Source organism: Pinus tabuliformis, chromosome 3_1 (genome assembly GCF_031772625.1).
Source record: "Pinus tabuliformis cultivar Carrire ecotype Pingquan chromosome 3_1, CPIR1, whole genome shotgun sequence".
NCBI classification, from domain to species: Eukaryota; Viridiplantae; Streptophyta; class Pinopsida; order Pinales; family Pinaceae; genus Pinus; species Pinus tabuliformis.
In genome coordinates, this window is record NC_142301.1 from 499,751,584 (window position 1) to 499,775,704 (window position 24,121).

Below are 24,121 nucleotides of genomic sequence, written 5' to 3' on the forward strand. Positions count from 1 at the left end.
AACTTAGTCATTTATATGACCAGCTTCCACTAGGGTTAGCTCCAACCCCTGTATTTTCAATCACAACTAAAACTAAAATTTCAACAATCGTACATAAATCTCACATTATCATGTTGAAATCATAGATTAGAGATTTCTACTTCTAGTAAGGTTCAATTCCAAAACCTTAGAATTCCATTTTCACAATCTCAACAACCATTAAATAGATCCCATATTTTTATATTACACATACTAGACAATTTAACTCCTACTAGGGTTTAGTTGTAAAACCATAGATTTCCAAATATCATCATCCTAGAATCTCAGATAAGGACTTCAATTAAACCCTAAAAATTATGGTCATCAATGACTAGGTCAACCCATGTATCTAGGAATTCATTCATATCATACATAAGCATATCATATGTCTGACAACATTAATATATCTGACCTAGACCAAGTTAAGGTTTCAACCAAAGGACATATCTATACATGCCTAGATTTCATCATCATGGAAATACAATTCATATCATGTGTTAGTCAAACCCAACTTCATAACGATTAATAAGAGTTAGACACACACCAATCTTGATTTCACTAGGGTTTGATCAGACAAACACACCCATACCAAGGAAAACATTTCTAAGACAATATAAGTTTATTTCTCACACATTCCACCAAACCCTAATGGTTTAGGGTTTCAATGTAGAAGCATAACAAAACCAACATTACCAAAAACATTAAAGTTTTGGGATTTTAGACCTTATCATTCAACCCAAACAAGTTAGGTTTTCGTGATCATACCAAAATCCCAAACATGACATCAATAAAAACTGCAAATATCATTTCACAATATGGATAAGAAACATAGGGTTTCATACATTCACATACCCTTCGGTTAGGGTTTTCCAAAACCTATCTAGGGTTCTACAAAATCAGTTAAGAATATGAGTGGGGTGGGTAGATTTATCAAGTGATGAATCACACAAAGAAAGAATCACTATGCTTCAATATAACTAGACATAACAATGTTAGTAATATATTTTCAAATGAATAATCCTTTCAATCAATGTATTTAAAGCATACCTTTGTTCCTTGACCAACCTTGTCTTGAGAGATATTCTTTCATACTCCTTACATATGTTTTTCCTAATTAAGACAATAGAGGTGGAGCGGTGATTAGTATTTAATATAATCAAAACTAAATGAATATATGAAACCAAAAACTAAAAGGAAATGAGATACTTATCTTAGGTAGTTGTTGGGGGCTCCCTCCAAAGCTTTAGGGATACCTACAAACTTAAAAAAAAAGACAATAAAAATGCCTTTTGCAAAATATGTTAAAAACATATAAAAATATTTATATAAAGCTACAAGCAAAGGACTTAGTAGTGTAAGTCCCAAATTTCAGATTCTTCGGGCTTGAGTGTCCTTCCTCAACAAAGTTGGCTTGATCCCTTCCTCTCTTCTTATTCTTTGGATTGTTGGGAAAATTACTCTTTTAGTGACCCTTCTTATAAAATTGATAACACTCTATCTTGGACATGTCAACTTTCTTCCTTGGTCCCTTCGATCGGTTTCCTTTATGATGAGCAACATAAGCATTTGATACTCCTTTAGGATTTCTAAGCATTGATATCCTTAGTTCTTCTTGATTGCAGGCATTCCATAATTCTTCAAAGGTGAGAGCTACCTTTCAACTATCAATACCTGCAGCAAATGCACCCCAAGAGGGTGGTAATCCTAATAGAGCAGTGATCACAAGTTCTTTTTCTCGAACAATTCATCAATAACCAAGAGATAATCCCCGATTCTAGCTATATTCACAAATAACGTTGCCACAGTTTCTTCTTTAGTCATATTTGTGGTCCTTAGCTAATTCTTCAAACTTGCTACTTGATCAATGTTCTTAATAGTAAATAACTTTGAAAATGCTTCATACATTTCCTGAGAATGATCGATGTTAGCTATTAATGGGACAATATTGTCCTTTATTCCTTCTACCATGAGAGTCATGGCCACCAATTCTAATTCCCTGTATTTCACTTTGTTGTCATCATTGGATTCCTCTATAGGATTCTTTATTTTTCCTCTTCCCAAGTTCAGTACCTTGTTCTTTTCAAGGATTAGGTCAATCCTCTTCTTCCAGGACATGAAGTTAGAGACTCCTTCAAGTTTTTTCTCTCCCCTGTTTGTGTTATACATCTTCCTTGAATATAATATACTCCTACAATGAGATAGTCCCTTTTAATGGTTCCTTGATAAGTGCTTGAGACTACGTTTTTCTTCCTTCTCCACCAAAGCTTTGATACCATGTTAGAAAATCATAAAGGTAGAAATATTTTCTTATTCTTAATAATTACTTGTGATGTTTCTTATTATTATGATTCTTTATATATTCTTTCATTTAGCTCATCAAGAAATTATCAAATCAGCAACACATAGAACAATAGACACCAGATGTAGGCACTATGCCAGGGAAAAACCCCCCTCGAGGGGAAATCCCAGTCAATAAATTATTCCTTTCAATAGTATTCTTTGATACTCTTCACCCTAGACCAATACAAGACCTTCCCTTTCCAACATGGTATCAGAGCTAAGGTCAAGAAGGGTTGAAGATCACTTTTTTAGCATGGATTCTCCTCTATGGTGAACTACATAAGAATGGGTTACAACACTGCTGGAAGATGGATCAAGAAGGTCATCTACTATTTTTTCAACAAGGTCAAGAGTTAAGGATTCTTGGCTTCCCTTATAGGTTCTCTTACTGATGACAATGCATGGATCATTGATAGTGGAGGAGCAAGACACATGACAGGTGAAAGTAAGCAACTTCATACACTATCAAAGGAGCCATCCTCTCATGCAGTGGAATTGGGTGACAACAAAATCTATGTTGTTAGAGGCTTGGGATCAACATCATTGAAGTTGGATAATGAATCGAAGCTGCATCTCAACAACATTCTTTATGTTCCAGGTTTGAAAAAGAATTTACTTTCTATTTATTGTTTAGAAGATAAAGGGGAAAGATTTGCTTGTGTTGATGCAAAAGTATTGGTTTGGGGAAAAGACTCTAGCATTGATAAAGCTAGGTTTATTGGAGTTCATGAAGGAACTTTTTACCGGGTCATTACACCACCTCCTCAAGGCTTGGTTCATATGGAAATAAGTCCCAACGATCTATGGCATAGGAGGTATGATCATATACATTACAATGTCATCCATTCTCTTAATCAACTGGTTCATGGTATTCCTAATATGAACTTAGATCATGAAGGTGTGTGCAGGGGATACTCTTTGAGGAAACATACCAAAAGTCCATTTCATGATTGTGAAACTAAGTCTAAAGAGATATTATACCTCATCCATTCCGATGTGTGTGGTCCCATGTTTGAAAAATAAATTGAAGATCATCTTTACTATGTGACATTCTTTGATGACCATTGTAGGAATACATGGCTCTACCTGCTCAAAACTAAATATGAAGTGTTTGATAAGTTCAAGGAGTTTAGGGCTGAAGTGGAAACCCTAACCGAAACAAAAATAAAAACTCATACATCTGACAATGGTGGGGAATAAACTTCTAAAGAGTTGATTGCATATTGTAAGGAAGCATGTATTAAGAGGTAGCTCATTGTTTCCTACTATATCAAACAAAATGGATTGGTCGAAAGGAAGAATAGGTGAATTGAAGAAGGCATTCGTACTATGCTCCTTGATCAAGATCTACCGAAGTTCTTATGGGGAGAAGAAATGACGACTATCATATACATTCAAAATAGAATTCCTCATAGGAGCCTTGATAATAGTACACCTGAAGAAGTATTCACAGGGAATAAGTCGAGTGTGTATCACCTCCCAATATTTGGCTATCCAGCATATATCCATGTTCTGAAAGACAAGCGAAAGAAGTTGGACTCGACTAGTATCAAGGGAATATTCGTTGGTTATATTCTTTCCTCAAAAGCATATAGAATATACAAAAAGGAAGGAAGAAACATTGAAGTAAGAAGGGATGTCATATTCAATGAAAATCAAGCTTACAAGAAATCAAAGGATATTCCTATTGATTCTAATGACGAACAAGTTCCCATGTTTGAAGAAGAAGAAGTTCATCATGAAAACTCTACTACAAATATCAAAGAAGAAGGACCAAGTGAGAATATTCAATCGGTGGTTGTACCAACCACAAGGAAGAGGCCAAATTGGTTGAAAGCTACATTAGAAGATGCTGAAGGACATAAATTTGTGAAAGGTTCCTTCAGGGAAAGTAATAAACCAAAGAGATATTTTGGCTATGTTGCATATATGACGAAGTTAATAGAAGTCGTAGCATCTACATTCAAGGAAGTTGAGCATGCAAAGGTTTGGAAGAAAGCTATGTAGGAAGAATATCTTTCCATCATGAAGAATGGGGTTTCGGAGATCGTTCCTAGACCTAGTGAAAAATCGATTTCCACATCAAAGTGGATCTATAAAATCAAACATGTTTTTGATAGAAGTATAGACGAGTACAAATAAAGGTTCATCGCAAGGGGTTTGTCTCAAAAGAAAGGCAATTACTGTGAAGAAATATTTGCACGTATAGCAAGGTACACTACCATTAGATCATTGGTTTCATTGGCTACTACAATGGGGTGGAATATCCATCAAATAGATGTCAATACCAAATTTCTGAATGGGGCCATTGATGAGGAAGTGTACATCAAAAAACCTGAGGGATTTGAAGTGAATAGCAAGAACCCTCATGTTTGCAGACTTTAGAAGGCCCTATATGGTTTTAAGCAAGCATCGAGGGCATGGTATGCAAGGAAGGATGCATATCTTCTTAGAATTGGGTTTGTGAAGAGTTCTGATGATTTGAATTTCTACATCAAGGTCATGAATAATGAGCCCATCATTATTCTACTATATGTGGATTATCTATTCATCGTAGGTGTAGAGCAAAGAATTAAAGAATGCAAGAAGATGTTGAACGTTGAATTTTAAATGAAGGAGCTAGGACTAATGCACTATTACCTAGGTCTATAAATATGGTAGAGACCTAGGGAGATATATTTGGGGCATGGAAAGTACATCATCAAGTTATTGCAGAAATTTTGGATGATGGATTCCAAGCTGATGACTACTCCTATCATCGCCAACCTCAATAATTTGAGGAGCCCTGACTCTGGTCTCGTGGATCCTACCTCATATCGAAAATTGGTAGTTTCCCTGATGTATCAGGTGAATACATGACCATATATATGTTTTGTAGTAAACATTCTTAGTGAGTTTCAATTGGAGCCTCGTCATGATCACTGGATAGCTGCCAAACATATATTGAGGTATCTTCATGGCACTATACATCGTTGCCTAAAGTATGATAGTAAGGAAGTTAAGCTAATTGGATTCATAGACTCTGATTGTGGTGGCAGTGAGACTGATGGAAGGAGCACTAGTAGAGGATGATTTAGTTTGGGAGCTATTATGATATCATGGATGAGCAGGAAGCAAGATCTCGTTGCATTAAGTAGTGTCGAGGCAGAATATGTGGTTGCATGAGAAGTAGGAAAAGAGGTTGTTTGGTTAGGGAAGCTTCTGACATATTTGTTCAAGAATTATCTGGGTCCTATTGTAATCAATTGTGACAATCAAAGTTGTATCAAGATTTCTAGAGATCTTGTGTTTCATTTGAGGACGAAACATATCAATAATATGTTCCACTTTATTAGGAACCTGGTGCATGATGGGATCGTGAAGTTGGAGTATGTCTCGATAGATGAACAAGTAGCAGACATACTGACAAAGGCTCTTCCTAATAAGAAGTTTGAATATCTAAGGAACCTGCTTGGTTTGGTAGATATTGTTGATTGTATCGATGATAAGAAAATGGAAGAGATTTGTTGAGGCTTTGAGAGTGAAGCATTTCCTAGGGAGGCATATGGCATACACTTTGTGTTGATGTCTAGATCCCGAAGTTGAAAAGGTGGTGTTTATTATTAAGCTATGTTTTGGATACACACTTGTATTTTTGGGTTGGTGGTTAATAAGTAATCCTGATGGTAACTAGAGGGACTGAAAGCTTGAGTCCACCATATTCCCACTTGGATAGATTTCCCTAGTCAGGAATCTATTCTGAGGCATTGTGGTGCCTAAATTGTTGAGTGACTGATTGGATAGATTGCCTTGGTCAGGAATCTAGTCCATGGCATTGCGGTGCCTAAATTTTTTTCATGGTTCATATAGTTTGAGATATTCTATTGTATTTTTACATTATGAATACGTCACTAGTTAAGAGGGAGTGTTAGAAAATGTAACTGTGTTCGGTCTTCAATAATGTACGCGAGTCATTATGTAATGTACTTGTCAAAAGAATAAATAAAATATTTTTTATTATTGCATCAATGACTTATTAAGGCACGAGTTTCATGCTTGGTCATCATTATATTAGTCAAATTCCCCATTGTGGATGCCTAGGATTAATATTGAATTTATAGAGTCATTTTACATTCAAAGAGACCCTTCTTGGGTTTTTAAATCATGTAAAAAGGTTTTGTATCAAGTAAAATATGATTTATGTACCCTCCACATCAAGTCGGCCTAAGGACCCCAATTTGAACCATAAGAAGCCTATATATACAAGGCGTTCGAAGTAATTTGAAGCATCAACTCTCAAACTAGTTTGATATCTCAATAGAGCTAGAGAAGTGTGAATTTTGTTGCTGAGAGGTTGAAACAAGTGTGATTTTGGGGAAGTCTACAGAGAGGAATAAAAATTATATCTTGGTGCCTCTCTCTCTCTATTTTGTGGTTTGGATTGGGAGATCGAAGTCTCCTAAGATTTCATTGTTGCTGAAAGTTGTTGCCTAGTCGAAGTTGCTGGAAGGGGTCGAAGATATGGGAGGTTGACTTGGTATGGAGGGAAATTTTGGTCTTGGTATATGGTGAAGTGTCTCAAAAAATACTATTGAAATGAAGAATTTTCTTGACTGGGTTTCCCCCTCAAAGGCGTGTTTCCCCTGGCATGTGACTATATATTGTGTCTCTTGTTTTGTGATCTTCTTTTTTTTGCTAAAGCAAGAGTCGTTCCTTCTATATCCTTAAATCAAGCATAATTATACATATTTCCACCATACTGTGTGGTTTGAGGCAAAATTGAAAAATGATCGTCTGAATCAAAACCCTCAAACCCCAAAAAGTACCTACCTAACCCTTTTTGAGTACAAAAAAGAACAAGCAACGGGAATCGCAGGGCACATGAACCCTAGCCACATATAACCGTGCCGACAAACACCTAACCTGCCTCTTAATCGCTGTTGTTCATTCTTATTTTTTAATCTGATGAGGGAGGTACATATCACTCCATGAAGATGCAATATGGTTAACCCTTGGACCCTACCAAACCACTTGCTCAATCCGGATCATTGATCGGCCTTGCTAAATCGGACGGCGGAGCTAAATATCACATGCCTGAAGTCATCGAAATTTAGTTTGTGGTGAGGGTGGTTTTCAGACTCGACCCTCATCCATGTGTCATGAATTATATGGCATCGCTGCCAAATTTTCAAAACCACCTTGGGCTTGAAAGCGGTGTGATCACTCCAAAACCACTTGGGAAGCAGTTTTGTCTCGTGCCACTCGAAAATTGGGAGATGTTGCCGCCACAACAAAAGTCATCGATTATAACCTTCAACCTCTCTTCGGACTGAGAAAAACTTGCGTCCGACACCTGGGATTTTCAAGGTTGTGCTTACCATGGCTGTTGAGGCTAACCTTGGCCATCTTGCCACCGTAGATCTGTTTGACCATAATTGTGATTCCTGCAGAATTTTTCTCATTGCAAATTGGCTTCCTCATTTTTGTTTTTATACACTTCTTTGTCCTGTTTCACTTGGTTATGGCAAAGTTCTCTTAGGTTGCTCTGCGACATTGCGAGCCAATCCATCAAAATTCTGTTATCTTGACAGCTGACACCTTGGTTGGCTAGAATGTCCACCAATTTGTTGTCCTTTCTACGCACATGGATGAATCTAAGTGTGCGTATCCCCTGAAGATGTCGTTGTATTTTATGGAGAACCCGTATTAACCTCCAGCGTTTTGTAACTTTTTTCTGGCCCTGTTCCATGACTAATTCTCTTGGCCACATTGATGACTAACTCTGAATCAATTTCTATTATCACATTTTGGCAGTTTTCCTGTTTCAAAAATTCTAAGCATTTCTCTAAAGACATTAATTCCACCATTTCGTTGGTGGCTTTTCCTAAATGACCATGGAAGAGGGAGATAATGCTTCTGGTTTCATCCCGAAGAACTACTCCAAAGCCTGCCATTCCCGAGTTACCTTTTGAAGCTTCATCGATGTTATACTTCAAAAAACCTTTCGGGGGAGGATTCCATAATTCTTTAACCATTTCCCTCATGATTATTTTCCTGCCTAGACCTTGTGGAATGAGCCCCTGCATGCCTAACTGCTTAAGAATTCTCACCTCTACTTCCGAGGGAGGATTTTTAGGGAGATCCCTTACTGTGGTACCGATTGTCTCCTTAAGCTATTTTAAGATCTGCTCCAACAGGTGAAGCGAGGAATTATTCTCCTCTTTGAAGATTCTTTTGTTTCTTTCTTTCCACACATTCCATATAATGGAACTTGGCGAAAGAGCCCAGGCTGAGTTAAGAACTTCATAATCCAAAAAATTATTCCTCCAATTGTTTAGGGTGTTAGTGATACTTTCTTTGTCTCTATCGGACTAATTGAAGATGTTGGCAAAAAAATACCATAACTTGTTGGTGAAAATGCAGTTGTTGAGAAGATGTTCCATAGTCTCCTCTTGGGCTTCATAGAGCTGGCATCTAGAGGGTCCCAACATATCCCTCTTTCTAATATTATACCAGGTTAAGATTTTCCTGTGGTGAACCAGCCACATAAAGAGTTTGATCTTCATCCAGCCTTTGTGCCTCCATAGCTTCTGCCAAGTTCTATCCGAAGCTTGGGATTCTAGCCCAAGGAGAATACCTTTTTCTTCCTTAATATTAAAGTTGCCCTCTTTGTTGTTACCCCATCTTAGTTGATCTTGCCCTTCAGTAACTAAAATCATTCTCTGATCCAACATCCTTTTAAGGGTCTCTTCTCTACTATTGAGGGTTCTGTCCTCTCTGCCATCTATTCTTCTCCAGATTCTCCATTTTCCTGTATTGTGAGAATGCTCCCAAAAGTCTTTTACCTTTACTAATCCTTGGTTTTCTGTCTCATGCTTGAGGCCCAAAAATTCCTCTTTCAATAGAGTTGGTTCTTGTTTCCATTTATCCTCCCAGAAAAGTGCCATATCGCCCTCTCTGATTTCCCAGAAACTGTTTTTTTGAACCACCCCTCTGTTCTCCCAGGCCTTGTTCCATATGGGAGAGCCCCTCATATTTCCAGAAATTCTTATGATCTCAGAGGAAAGCCAAGTGCTGGCATATTTCTCCTTCCAGATGCTCGCCCATTGAGCCTTAGTATCCTTAACCCACCACCACCAAAGTTTGGCCCCTAGAACCTTATTGAGAATCTCTAGATCATCCAATCCTAGGCCTCCTTGTTTCTTGGGTTTACAGATCTTTTCCCATGAGACTAAAGCCCATTTTTTCCTTGTTTCCTCTTTGTCCCAAAGAAAATCTCTTTGGATATTTCTAAATTGCTATAAGACTCCTTTTGGAGCTGGGAGAGCTGATAACATAAAGACTGGGATAGCTTGGAGCACTGCCTTTGTAAGAACCAATCTACCAGCCAGATTTAAAGACTTGATTGTCCATTTACTGACCTTATCTTGCATTTTAATGATTAACGGTTCCCATATGCTCTTGTGTAGAGGTTTAGACATTATAGGAACTCCCAAATACTTAGAGGGGAGGGATTCTCTTTGAAAGCCAAGAATTCTGGAGACATTTCTCTGAATGGCTATATGGGTGTTAAAGAAAAATATTTTTGATTTGGAAAGATTGACTTCCATTCCTGTTGCCATAGTAAAGTCATTCAAGATTTATTTGTATGCTAGCACTTCCTTGACTGTGGGAATTCCATGTAACATGGTATCATCTACAAACTGTTGATGAGTTAGCACTTGACCATTCTCCGATAGTTGGAGTCCTTGAATTTTTCCCATTATTCTAGCATGCTTTATGGACCGCCCTAGCCCTTCCATCATGAGAATGAAGAGAAAAGGAGAGAGCGAATCTCCTTGTCTGAGTCCTCTAGAAGGAAGAAAAAGTTCAGAGGGAGAGCCATTAACTAAAATTGAAAAGCTAGAGGAAGTCACCAGGGCCATGACCCATCTGACCCAATTATGATCAAAACCAAATGTGATAAGCACTTTCTTGATATATGTCCAGTTCACTTTATCATATGCTTTGGCTATGTTCAATTACATGATCATACCCTCTTTCCTATTACTAGTTAACGAGTGAACCACCTCATGAGCTTGAATGATGTTATCTAGAATTTGTCTGCCTTCCACATAACCAGATTGTTCCCCCAAAACAAGCGTAGGCAGCAAAGGTTTGAGTCTGTTGGCCACAACCTTGGAAATTATCTTGTAAACTACATTTCATAAAGCGATGGGCCTCTACCTCTCTGGCATTTGAGCATTATCGTGTTTTTGAATAAGGGAGATAGAGGAGGTATTGAGTGCTTTCAAAATAGTTCTGTTTAGCCTGGAATCTTTCACTACCCTTAAAATATCCTTTTTGACAATATTCCAACAAGATTTGAAGAATTCCACATTGAATCCATCCGGACCTGGAGCCTTGCCATTTTGCATTTCCTTGAGGACCTCACTGACCTCCTTTTCAGTTACAGGCATGTTCAGATTACAGTTATCCTCTTTGGATACCAGCTTAGGGATATGTTTAGTGAAGTCCTTGATGAAATGTTCCCTTACTAAAACATTTTCCTGGGCAATACAACTAAAGTTCTTTACCAACACTACTTCTATCTCCTCATGGGATTGATAAATCTGCCCATCCTCGTCCTTGATTGAAGAGATCCTGTTGTGAGTCCTATTTGCAATTGTGGATCTATGGAAAAATTTAGTGTTACGCTCTCCTTATTTTAGCCATTGAACCCTTGATTTTTGTTTCCAAAAAATTTCCTCTTGTTTACACAAATTTTCCCATTCTTGATGATGTTTCTCTACTTGATAATTTTTGTTCTTATCAAAGCCTTCCTTGATCAAATCTTGGTTGAGCATTTTATTTTCCACAGATTTCTTTCCTGCAAAAATATTACCAAATTCATTCTTGTTCCAAGATTTTAGCTTCAACTTGATGTGCTTTAATATTTTGTGTAGTAGGAACATTGTTGATCCTTGAATCTGCAAGTCCTCCACCCACCATTTTTCAATGTTGCTGATAAATTCTGGGTGTGAAAGCCACATGTTTTCAAATCTGAAAGGTCTATTTCTTGGGGTACCTATGCCCTTGATCTCCATTTGAATCGGCCAGTGATCTAAACCTCCAAAAGGAAGAATTTCTGCTATTATTTCCTTGTCTAGTAGCATGAGATCCTCAGAGATCATGAATCTATCTAACTTGGAGGCTACCTAGAAATACCCTCATCTTTTGTTGTTCCATGTACAAAGGCCATTGTTTGTCTCAATATCAACAAGCTTCATGATTTCTGAAAAGATTTGGAAGGTTGAGGAATATTTATTTAGTGCTCTGGTACCCCTTTTTTTCTCCGAGAGAGATCTAATCGTATTGAAGTCCCCTCCTATGACCTAAGGTAATCCTGCATGTTTGACCTAGAGATCCACCAAGGAATCTATAAACCTAATTTTATCCTCTAACCTTTGAGGGCCATAAACATTTGTAACTAGATAAGTGTCCTTGTCTTCTACAGGCTGTATAACCACTGATAAATAATTCCTTGATGCCTCCGCATCAATTATTCCTATTTTTTGGGGATTCCAAAGAGTGAGGATACCCCCTGCTGTATTTTCTGCTTTAACTTCTAGAAACTCAAATCTGCTGAGCCATTTACTATGGATTTGCCTTAACTTTTGAATGGAGCATTTTGTTTCTTGGACAAAAATTATATCCGGAGCTACCTGTTTCATTTTGTTATTCATCATTCTCTGTTTTCTTTGCTGCCTAGACCTCTAATATTCCAAGTTTTGAACTTCATAATTAAAGATTGGTAAAGGATTAAGTGGTTAGATCTTTCATCTTACCTAAGTCTACCATAAGTTTACCACATTCCATCAGTAGCTCATTCTGATTTTTCCTGCATCTTTTTTTTCTTGGATTTCTCGGTGCTAACCTCGGAGTTGTTTTTACTGCTTTCACCCCTTCATTACTCTGTCTTTCAATGTTGTTTACTCCCTCCAAACTCTTTGCCTGAGTTTTCCATAAGAATAACTGCTGTATTCGATTGCACTCTTCTTGTGGTAGTGATTCTACCCCACTAGTTGTTCCCTGAATCAGGAGCCCTACTAGATCTAGGTTCTCTATGTCAAGAATCTCTTGTAGCTCATTGTACTCCATTTCCATCTCACTCTGGGTCATTTCCTGATCCATTTCCATCTCTGATTCACTCATCATGATCCCTTTTTGTTTTTCATTTTCCTATGTCTGATCACGTTCTTCTTCCTTCTCCTTCTTTTCATAACCTTCATTCATTACTTTATCTTCTACTGCTATTTCTTCATCCTCTTCAATAACTTGGAACTGATTCTGACTAACCTTTTGTCCTTCATTTTGGTGTTGCTTTGGTCCCTTTTTGCTTGCTTTTTTCCTTTATGGACTACTTTGTGAAAGATGTCTGTGTCTTTCATTGTGTTAGTTTTGTTTTTGTTCTTTGCTTTACTGAGGGGGCATTCTCTTAGAAGGTGCCCATGTTCATGACATCTACAACATCTAAATGGAATATGCTCGTAGTGGACTGTCTGCACCCATTCCTCATCAAAAACCTCCAAGATGACCTCATCTAGAAGAGCTCCGGATAGATCCATCTCCACATAGATCCTTGCACAGGAGGTGTATTTTCCCCTCCTTGTGGCTTCAGAAGCTTTGAAAAACCATCCTAATTTATTTCCTATGGCAGCTAGTGATTCTGTTTGCCAATAATCAAGAGGTATAGAATAGAGTCTTACCCAAACCGGGACTGAAGTAAAAGTTTCTTGCTCCAGTACAAAGTTCATCGTCCATGGCCGCATATAGAGCCCTGCCGCTGCATAGAAGTAGGGCCTGCCTTCAAACACTCTGTCTTTATCTTCAATGTTAGTGAACACCATAGTAAAGAATCCCTTGGACCCCAGATGAAGATTAATGCTCCCTTTAGGCTTCCAGTGGTATCTGATCCATGTTTGTAAAGCTTTTTCAATGGGTCATAGCCCCATGAATTTGCATATGATTGCATAAGTCCGCATGTGATCCCTATGCGCCTGCAGCACTGGATCATTTAAAAACACTCTAGGAGTGATTTCAGTTTTGGGTTTGCATGGTCCCTTTTGATTTTTGTCTCTTGTTCCTTGTTTTTTGTCATTTTCCTCCTTGTCTTTTGTGCCATAATTCTCCTTTGATTTGGTACTTTCTGTTTCCTCTTCCCTATTTCTTCTTCCTTCCTCAGCATTACCTCTGCCTTTTTCCAGAGGCTTCTTGCCCTTGTTGGCCACTACCTCCTTATAGGAGGGAGTGGGTCTCCCTCCTTTATGCTCATCCATAGAGAAAAACTCCTTCAGAAAACTGAAACCATAGTCGCCTGCATTGCGCTTCGCTCCCCTCCCAATGCAAAAATCTCTCTTGTTTTGTGATATTCATACACACATAATATGGTAATTTATTGATGAAAGATAAGATAATAAAGAAATAAAATAATCCAACACACTCACAAGTTATTATCGAGAAAGGAGAATCAAACTTGATTCTTTACTTGTGATGTTTCTTGTTAGTATGATTCTTTATATCTTCTTTCTTTTAGTTCATCACGCAATTACCAAAGTAGGAGCACATAAACCAATAGACACCAAATGTAGGCACTATGCCAAGTCAAAACCCCCCTTGAGGGGAAAACATAGTCAAGAAATTCTTCCTTTCAATAGTATTCTTTGAGACTCTTCACCCTAGACCAAGACAAGACCTTCCCTCCACACCAAGTCATCCTCCTAGAATTTCGACCTCTTTCTAGAAACTTCGACTAGGCAACAACTTTTGGCAACTAGAATATTTCGACAATAGACAAATTTGGAAGAATTTGATCTCCCAATCAATAGTACAAAATAGAGAAAGAGAAACACCAAAATTTCAATTGCTCCATGTGAGGTCGAATAGGGTCCTTAGGTTGACTTGATCTTCTTCTAGGTAGACGTGGTGTGGAGGTTACATAATTCATATTTGACTCAATACTTAACCTTTTTACATGATTCAAAGGCCCAAGAAGGGTCTCTTTAAAAGTACATGACTTTATTGACTTTGAATAAATCTTAGAAGTCCTCAATGGGGACTTTGACCTAAATCATGGTGACCCAAGCATGAAACCCATGCTTTAATAAGTCACAATAATAATAATAATAATTATTTTATTCTTTTGACAAGTACATTACATGATGACACGAGTACATTAATGAAGACCGAACATAGTTACATTTTCCAACAATACCAGAGATGGAGTATCATCCAAAGTAGAGGATGAAGACAATTTTTCCTTGGTTGGGAAGGGGAAGAAGGGAAAAGGAAAGAAGACCCAAATCAAACTTGAATCCAGCAAAAATAATGGCATGAAGAAAGACTTGAGCAGGATGAAATGTTTCCATTGCCACAAATATGGGAACTACGGAAAAATATGATCGCACAAGATGTATAACAAGAAGCCTTCAAGAGGAGTAGGAGGTAAAACATTGACTTCACAATTCGAATTAGACTTCACCCTAATAACATGCATGGCAAACATTGTTATGGGGAGTGTGTGGTACCTTGATTCTGGTGCCTCGTTCCATATGAAACGGTGCAAGGAATTTTTCAGTAACCTAGAGGAGAAGGATCTCTAGATGCATATTGAATTTGGGGATGATGGGAGGTACAATACTATAAGGATTGGTATTGTCCCCTTTGAGAGGGAGAAAGCCTCCCCTCTTCACCTCAAAGATGTTATGTTTGTACCTGGGCTAATGAAGAACCTTATCTTTGTAGCAGTATTGGAGGATAGAGGATATGATGTTATTTTTAGTAAAGAGAAATCCTTTCTAAGACATATAGCTACCGAGAAAGTGAAGCAAATTGGCATTCAAGTGAAGAACCTTTACAAAATTGAGGTGGGATATTATGCTACACTGAGTAGCAAGGTAGAAAAATTGCATAGTCGAGATGTTGGAGAAATCTCGCATAGGTGATTGGGTCATCTACACCATGGTGCCTTAAAATTCATGCATAAAATTGACATTGGTCTCCCTAAAGGCTCCCTTGACTAGCAAGATGTCTACAAGGGTTGCACATTGGGGAGAGATGTCAAATCCACCTTCCATGGCCAAGATAACAGAGCAGATGCAATCTTGGAGCAAGTCCACTCAGATGTTTATGGACCCTTCTCTACAATCTCCACAGAAAAACATAAGTAATATGTAATTTTTATTGATGATTTCTCTAGAAAATGTTGGATTTTATTGATGAGGAAAAATGATGAAGTATTTTCCAAATTTGTAGAATTTAAGGTATTAGTTGAGAAGGAGACTTGGAAGAAGGTGGAGGCTCTTAGGAGTGACATTGGAGGTGAATTTGTTTCATATGCCTTCAATAATTTCTATGCCAAAGAAGGTATTCGAAGAGAACTGATAGCACCCCATAACCCACAGTAGAAAGGGGTACCTGAGAGGAATAACAAGAGCATAGTTGGAGTTGCAAGAGTTACGCTACATGATCATGGGTTGTCATTGCATCTATGGAAAACAACATGTAACACAGTAGTTTACTTGCAGAAATGGAGTCCTGATAGAATACTTGGTATGATCACACCAGAGGAATCTTTCTTTGGGAGAAAGCTTGATGTGTCTCATCTTAGAATTTTTGGAGCTTCGGTTTATTTTCATGTCTCTAAGGATTCGAGGAAGAAACTTGAGACTATAATAGCTTTGGGAGTTTTTGTAGGATACACCAAAATTCCACACAATTATCGGGTGTATTTACATTCACTAAGGAGAATATTGTTGAGTAGATATGTTAATTGTGATTAAGAGTAGGCTATGAGATTATCTTTGGAATGAGAGCTGAGTATCCCATCAGAGCATGAGATTCTATCTCTAAAGGAGGAGCCTCAGGAAGTTGTAAAGCAACCACAAATGGAAGAGAAAAGAGGAGGTCGAGTGGATACACCCACTCAACCAGAAACATCTAGAGAAGGAAGTAAGAGAACAAAAGAATTTGATAGATTGTTGTAGGATGCTAGGGAGAATTTGGGATCCCCTACACCGATACATAGGCAGAGGAGGTCACCTGAAAGATAAACATGTTACATGGCTCTCATGATAGAGCTCATTTAGTCAAAGCCTTCTTCAATTGAGGAAGTACTTTCTCAACCTCTTTGGGTTGATTCCATGGTAGAAGAATATGAATCCATCATGAATAACAGCGTATGGGAAGTGGTTCCAAGACCAAAAGGGAAATTAGTGATTGGTTCCAAATGGGTCTACAAAGTGAAGCATGCAACTAATGGAAGCATCGAGAAGTACAAGGCCATATTTGTGGCCAAATAATTTTCTCAGGTAGAGGGAGTTGAATATGAGGAAACATTTTCCCCCATGGCAAGGTATTCCTCCATTAGATCAATTCTTGCATTAGCTGCGCAGATGCGGTGGAAGATCCACCAAATTGATGTGAATACCACCTTTTTCAATGGTGTTGTTTAGGAGGAAATTTACATAGAGCATCCAGAAGGATTTGAGACATATGATTGGGAGTCACATGTATGTGGACTCAGGAGAACATTGTATGGTCTCAAACAGGCACCTCGAGCTTGTACAATCAGATCAATAGTTATCTCAATGGATTGTGCTTCACCAAAAGTGAAGAAGATGTGAATCTCTATCACATTGTGGTAGATAGTAAGTTGCTTATTCTTGTTTTGTATGTTGATGATTTAATACTGAAAGGTGATGAGTAGTTGATCCGCTCTTGCAAAGGGGATTTTGTAAGGGAATTTGAGATGAAAGTCATGGGCTTAATGAATTACTTCCTTGGGCTAGAAGTATGGCAAGGTGATGGTGGTTTTTTGTGTCTCAAGGGAAGTATGCATCTGAAATACTTCAAAGATTTCACATGGAAAATTGTAAGCCTATAGACATACCTCTAACTACAAAATGGATGAAGGAGAATGCCACTAAAGGTGAAGAGGTTGATGCTACCATTTACAGGAAACATGTGGGGTATTTGATATATTTGTTAAACACAAGACCCGACATGTGCTATTCAATAAACCAACTTAGTCAAGCTATGTTGAGGCCTACCAAACTGTATTGGAAGGTAGCAAACCATGTGTTACGGTACCTAAAATACACTATCCAGTATGGATTATGGTACAAGAGGATAGTGGGAGTGAAGCTCCAAGGCTTCACCAAGGTAGATTGGGTAAGGAGTCCATCAGAAAGGAAAAGTACTTCAAGTTCTATCTTTAGTGTTGGGTCTGTAGTTATTTCTTGGTACAACAGGAAGCAAAGGATTATGGCACTCAGCTCAACAAAGGTTTAATACATGGCTACAAGTCAAGCAACATGTGAGGCCGTATGGATGATGAAAATACTTGTGGGTCTTTTTAGTCAGGATATGGATCCAACATTGATATATTGTGATAAACATAGTTTCATTAAGCTCTCTGAGAATATGGTATTTCATGATAGGTCTAAGCACATCAATATACGATATCATCTTTCGTGGGATTATGTGCAGAGGAGAATTATGTTGCTACAATATATTCCAACTAAGGAGCAAGATGTTGACATCTTGACAAAGGTATTGTCAAAAGGTAAATTTGAATGCCATAGGTGCAAGATAGGGGTGGTGAAAAATCCCTTTCTTGCTAAGAGGGAGTGTTAGAAAGTGTAGCAAGAAAGGTTGAATTTTACTTTAGCCTTAGTCAAATTGAGTAAATTGAATTTCCACATCAGCGTGACAAATTGGAGGAAATTAACTAGTGTGTCATGGCTCTTGTCACTCAGTTAGATCAATATATTCGATTTAGTGGACTTGAAATTCAGTCATGCATGTGTTGATTGCTAAATTTTGGCAATCTAGTTCATTTATTTTCAATTGTACTCAGTTAATTGACCTCTAACAATTAATAAAGTCGATTGAAGGTCAGTTGAGTAGTGAGACAATATTGTAACTTATAGATTTGTTAGTTAATTGATCAGTTAGCCAAAAATAGCCTAGACATGCATGGAATTTTAATTGTTTAGCTGGAGTGGAGGAGACAAAGGCTAGTGTAACATTAATTGCATACTAGTTGAGTGTATAGTTGTTGCATGTAGTTAGGAGATCGATTCCTTGGGAATCGTACAAGGAAATAGGGACTTACCTATTGTTTAGGAGCTCGAACTAACTCATAATTATGCAAGGAAATATGAGGTTGGAGGAGGTAGAAATTGGCTTAGTGTTAGCCAGAGGTTATGATTCAACAGAGAGAACAATTTTTCTATTGCAAGTAGTGCTCAGAGCTAGAACATGCAATTGTAATAGTTTCTCTATTCAACTGATTAATGAAAAGAGGCTTGAGGGGATTTTTCCCAGTTGGGTTCCCCTAGAAATTATTGTGTACTTGTGGTTTTTATTGTTGCATGTCTATGCATGTTGTTCTAAATTGTGATTTTCATTCCTCAGATAAGTAGAGTAGAATTTGTGCCTCTTGATGTCAATTCGATTTCTTGAGTAGTTGCAATTTCTAGCAAATTTCTACATGTATTGATCAATATAACCACAATGAGGGAGAAGCCAAAATAGCCAATCATTATCAAACATGTGGCCATAGAGGACTTTGATGAGGGTTGAGTTTGACCCTCAATAAAAAACGATGTAATGAATACAAGGGTTGGACGAACAAGTCGAATAAAATACTATATGCAGAGAGTAAAATGAAACATTTGACTATGATTACAAGGGAAAATGAGAAAGGGCACTATTTGAATAGGAACCTAATATCATCATGAGAAAATGGTTGACTTCGACCATGTAACTTATAAACACATTCCCAAATGTAAGCCCAACAACTAATACAAGTGAATTGTGACTTTAATGTGATTTTTTTTATATAATGGAGTGGGAGAACAATGATCCATACACATGGCCTTCGCCGTGTTTTTTTTCCCAAGGCTTTATGGCCTGAAGGGCTCCCACGAGTGGTATTATAAAACAATCATGCATTGAGTTAGGGTTTTGATGCAGTATGTATAAACAAAGTTTCACATTGATTAAGCGACGTTTAAACAGTGATAACGAAACTATTAACCTTAATAAAATTGTAAGGGTTATCAAACATATGTTTTATAATCAAATTAATGGTGAGTGCCCAAAAACATAATGATAAAAAATGTGACATTCAATCCCTTTACGTGTTGAAACAAAGACATGACATCAATATTGAGCCATGACAAATATGGTTTTGGAAACAACTGAGTGCTTGGTGTTATATGCCTGAGGTTTTCCTTGAGAGCGTCACACCTTTGTGTGTAGGGTGGATGACCCAATATGTATCAAGCAGAATTTGAACCATTTACAAAATTTGATAAAAGGAATTGTGCTTTATTGACAAATTGTGGCCTTTTTTAAAGAAGAATAAGATATTGACACCATAACCTAGACTGAAAACAAATGTATCAATGAAAAATTCAAATAGTATAGGAACACGTAAATCATGGCAGAAAACCTCAGAAAAAATTGGCTTGCTAACAAAATGGATCCAATTTGAAGCATACATGGCAAGTAAGAATTCTCAGAAAGAGGAATTCAACTTGAAAACAGTGTTTTTTTGTCCATTACTAGGTCTTGAAAGTGTGAAATTTTCTCTTTCCCTTGCCAAATTTTGGTTGTAGAGTGATTGAGTTTCAAAAGTATGAAACCTTCCAGGACTCGAAAATGTAAAATAAGAATGAGGCTCGAAGTGGTGGACAACGAGGGAAAATTAATGTGGGAGTAAAGGTTGGAGTTGGTGGATTAACGAGCTCAAAACCTAATTCCATGCAACACATGCCAATTCATTTGGAAAACAAACATGGACTAATCATCATATGCCAACATGGCAATGCAATCTTAAAACAGTAGCCCATGAATCATGTGTGGAAAGTGAGTGAGAGTAGAGGTCACGAGTTAAACCAATAATAGTTTAGAGGAGCAACCACGTATGTTTCCAAATCATCACCAAGACATATTACCATATCAAGAAATTTCCCTGTAAACCATAAATGTAATTTATAAAATGGTGTGTCAAATCTTACAGAAATCACTAATCATTTAATAACCATGCCTAAAACATACACCAACGACCACCTTCTACACCATTAAATTGTTTTGGCGACTTACCAACATTAAATTTTAAATTGCTTAAACTCCATACATGTGTTATATTCTATGTAGCATCACGTCAAAGTTGTACACAATGATGAACCATAATTTATATAACACATAGACCATATGTAACGAATAACGATGTCCCACACAAATCACTATAACTTCGAAGCATCGAGCCTTATACCTCATGACATTGCAAATAATGCGAACAATCACTTATGTTTGTGATATAGGTGATACAGCAAAGCTTGAGATTATAATGTAGACCATAATATACACCTTTAAAACCATATATGCATATAAGTATTCAGGCTATTCTGATTGTTTATTATCAATCATTTGAGCTACATAATACAACCCTTCAAATTTTATTTCATATATATGTATCCTACGTGTGTAGCAAGCGTGTCCAACCATCATAACATATGTATAATAAAAACATTTAAATTACACCAAGAAACCCTTAGTGTAAATCTTTATATTGTAGTATATGCCATTGGAACTCTCAAAAACATATGCAAAGTTGTGTCATACTATATATAAGTTTGACTGCCACCCTTAACCCATTACACTAATAGCTCTTAGAAACATATTTTACACATTTGCAATATATATGTATTTGGTGCTTAATGTAATGGTGCCAAACATTATAATATAGGTGTGCATAATAAAAATTTTTAACCAAACCAATGAATACTTCATATACCATGTGAATAATATCCACCATACAGACACACATATATATATATATATTGGTTACTTGTGTGATCTAAGGGATGACCCACCAACCTTGGATGCTAATGCATAAAATGAATAAATTTACTTTGCAACAAGAGCTCATTATGACTTCCTAGTTAATATCCACAAGGAACATGCCAACTCATAAGCCAAAGCTTTTATCTTTAGAGGGTCCCAACTACTAGGTCATATCTATTATAATTTTGGGCATAAATAGGTGAGAATTTATTGCAAGTAACCACAATGGCTTGCATAATTTATTTATTGTTGAGAGGTGTAAAATGTTGGACCTCTGTCTTCAATTGGATCCTTATCTAAAAAGATGTACACATCCTAAAACAAGCAACAAATAAAAAAAAATCCAAAAAACAACAATAATGGGGTTAGATCTTGGTTAGCTTACACAAAAATTGCAAGTTTTCTCATTGTTTCTTATTTTTTGAGATCACACAAAGCGCAAAATAAAGAGCATACATAGTCAAGAAAATTCTTTCTTCTCTATTTCTGATTTGGCGAGATCACACATAGTGCATGGAAAATAGCATACTTAGACTAGAAATAGTAGCAAACCAACAATATAAATGGAAAACTAAAATATGAACTCTATAAAAATAAATAAATAAATAAATAAAAATGGAAAGGTCGCATTTAGACTATATGCCTCTAAATCTAACGAAAAATGTTGTATCTCGAGAAAAGAGACACTTTATCAGATGAAATGAAAGGCATTCTTAGATGAAAACAATGTTCTAAACACAAAAAAGAGTTTTATCCGTAAAAAATGGTACAAAAATAACATATCTTGAAAATGCAGCAACATGGGATCAATATCTCAATCATTAACATGATCATTCCTTCAAACGAGCTCTGATACCACGTTCAATTAACTAGGGTATTCCATAGGATGAAAACCTTTACTAACCACTCACACAATCAGATCAAAGATCTTAATGCCAATATTTTGGGTGGTTAAGACCAATTAAGAGGCAAACATCCCCAACCAACATGGCCACTTGAAGAAATTTTATTAATGCAAAAGAAAATATTTTAGATAAGAGAGTTCACACAATCGATCATTAGCCATGAATCTTCATTCCCTTCAAATAGAGATCTTAGACCAATTAGGTGTTAAACCATGGATCAATATCCTTTAGTATCAAGGCCTCCCCAGCCTGACCCCACAAAGGGCGCTCACTTGGCAAGCCCATGAAAATGTAAAGTAAATAAGTGCAAGATCCTATTGCCAAGAAATATAGTAAAGGCATACCCTACAATGCAATCAATATACAAAGTGACAACAATGAGGTAGTACCCCATAGTCACCATAAATACCTACCTATTTCTCTAATGACTTTCACCAATGGGAGGAGTTTGGGTATAAGGTTGTCTAAAATAGGTATTCTAAAGGTTAAGGGTGAGAGGTAACATGAGAGGCTTAAAAGGGAAATCTTGATTTAGGTATATGGCTCAAGCAATGGATGAGAGCAATTCGCTTCCCTTAGAGAGGCAAAACTAAGGCACACTTGACCTAGGGTTTGATTGGTAGTTTGTGAGTTGGATAAACCTAAGATCAAAGTACAAAGAAAAGGTTTTTTACAATGTATTTCAACAAGACTAAGGCACATGAAACCTTCAGCAAGCCCTCAAGTTGAAGCACTACCAACTAGGGTTTATTCCTAGGGTAGATAACTAGGGCAAGAGAAAGTATGGATAAAATTTGGAAATAATGGCCACCAAAGGGAATGATTTTGAAGCAACCACTTCACACTTGATGTTTAGACCTTCCACAACCAAAAACACCTCTCCCTAGCTAAATTTCTCTAAGCCCTAATTGGTTCACTTGCCTTAAGAGGATAGAATTGGAGAGAGAAAATTAAAATGTATGGATAAAAGTGACTTGATCACCAACAAGACTTGACCACTACCTAATACTATTGTTGATGGAGTCTATGGATTCTTTAGATTGGCCAAAACTTATGAAGGAGTAAGGATATTTTGATGCCCTAACATCAAAACCCTAACTATTACGTTTGTAAGGGGTCAAAATTCACTTGGGAGAGCTAACATGACATCACCAAGGGAATTATCATTCACATATCATACTATGAGCAATGCATGCAATAATATGACCTAGTTTCCAATAAATTGATTTTCAACAAAATTAGGGCACAATATTTAACCTAGATCATCAAATTAGTCCATACATTAGACATGAAAATAGAAATTTTCAATAATAAATCACTTACAATACAATATCCATGTACAATTCAATTATTGATCCAAGACAACTTCTCCAAATACTAGAATATAGCTCCAAAATAAAATTCGCTCCATAGATTACATCTCTCCACTAGATACAAGAGGCCAAAATTTTCACAAGAGATCAAGTTCACAAGTGATGATGATGAAATACAAATTATTCTATCCTTTATATATATGAGGAGGAAAATACATAAATTTATCATAAAATCCTCTAAGTGACAAGATAAATCACAAATATGTATTGGATTACAAGCCAACCCACTAGCTCCCAACATAAAACAAAAATAAATCCCATATTGTGTGACCCATGAGGCCTTCTAGGATTACGTCATGCATAGAAGATGCTCCAAATTCCAAGCATTGATGCTCTAAAGTGCCAAATGAGATGTAGAAGCACCTAAAAATATTCAATTGAGACTTGGACCTCTAATATTTGTCAATGGCTCACTATGGTCCTAGAATGAAGTTGGGGTACCACAAGAGGATTCTCTTGGGTCTCCATCTATTCATAATATACATCTTTGCTCCAATTTTAAGGGATGCCATTGTGGTGCTAACCCTCCCAAGTTTCAAAAGGTAAGACCATACTCCTATGGGTGATAAATCAACTTCCATCCCTCTCAAAAGTTCCAAGGTTGTCTTG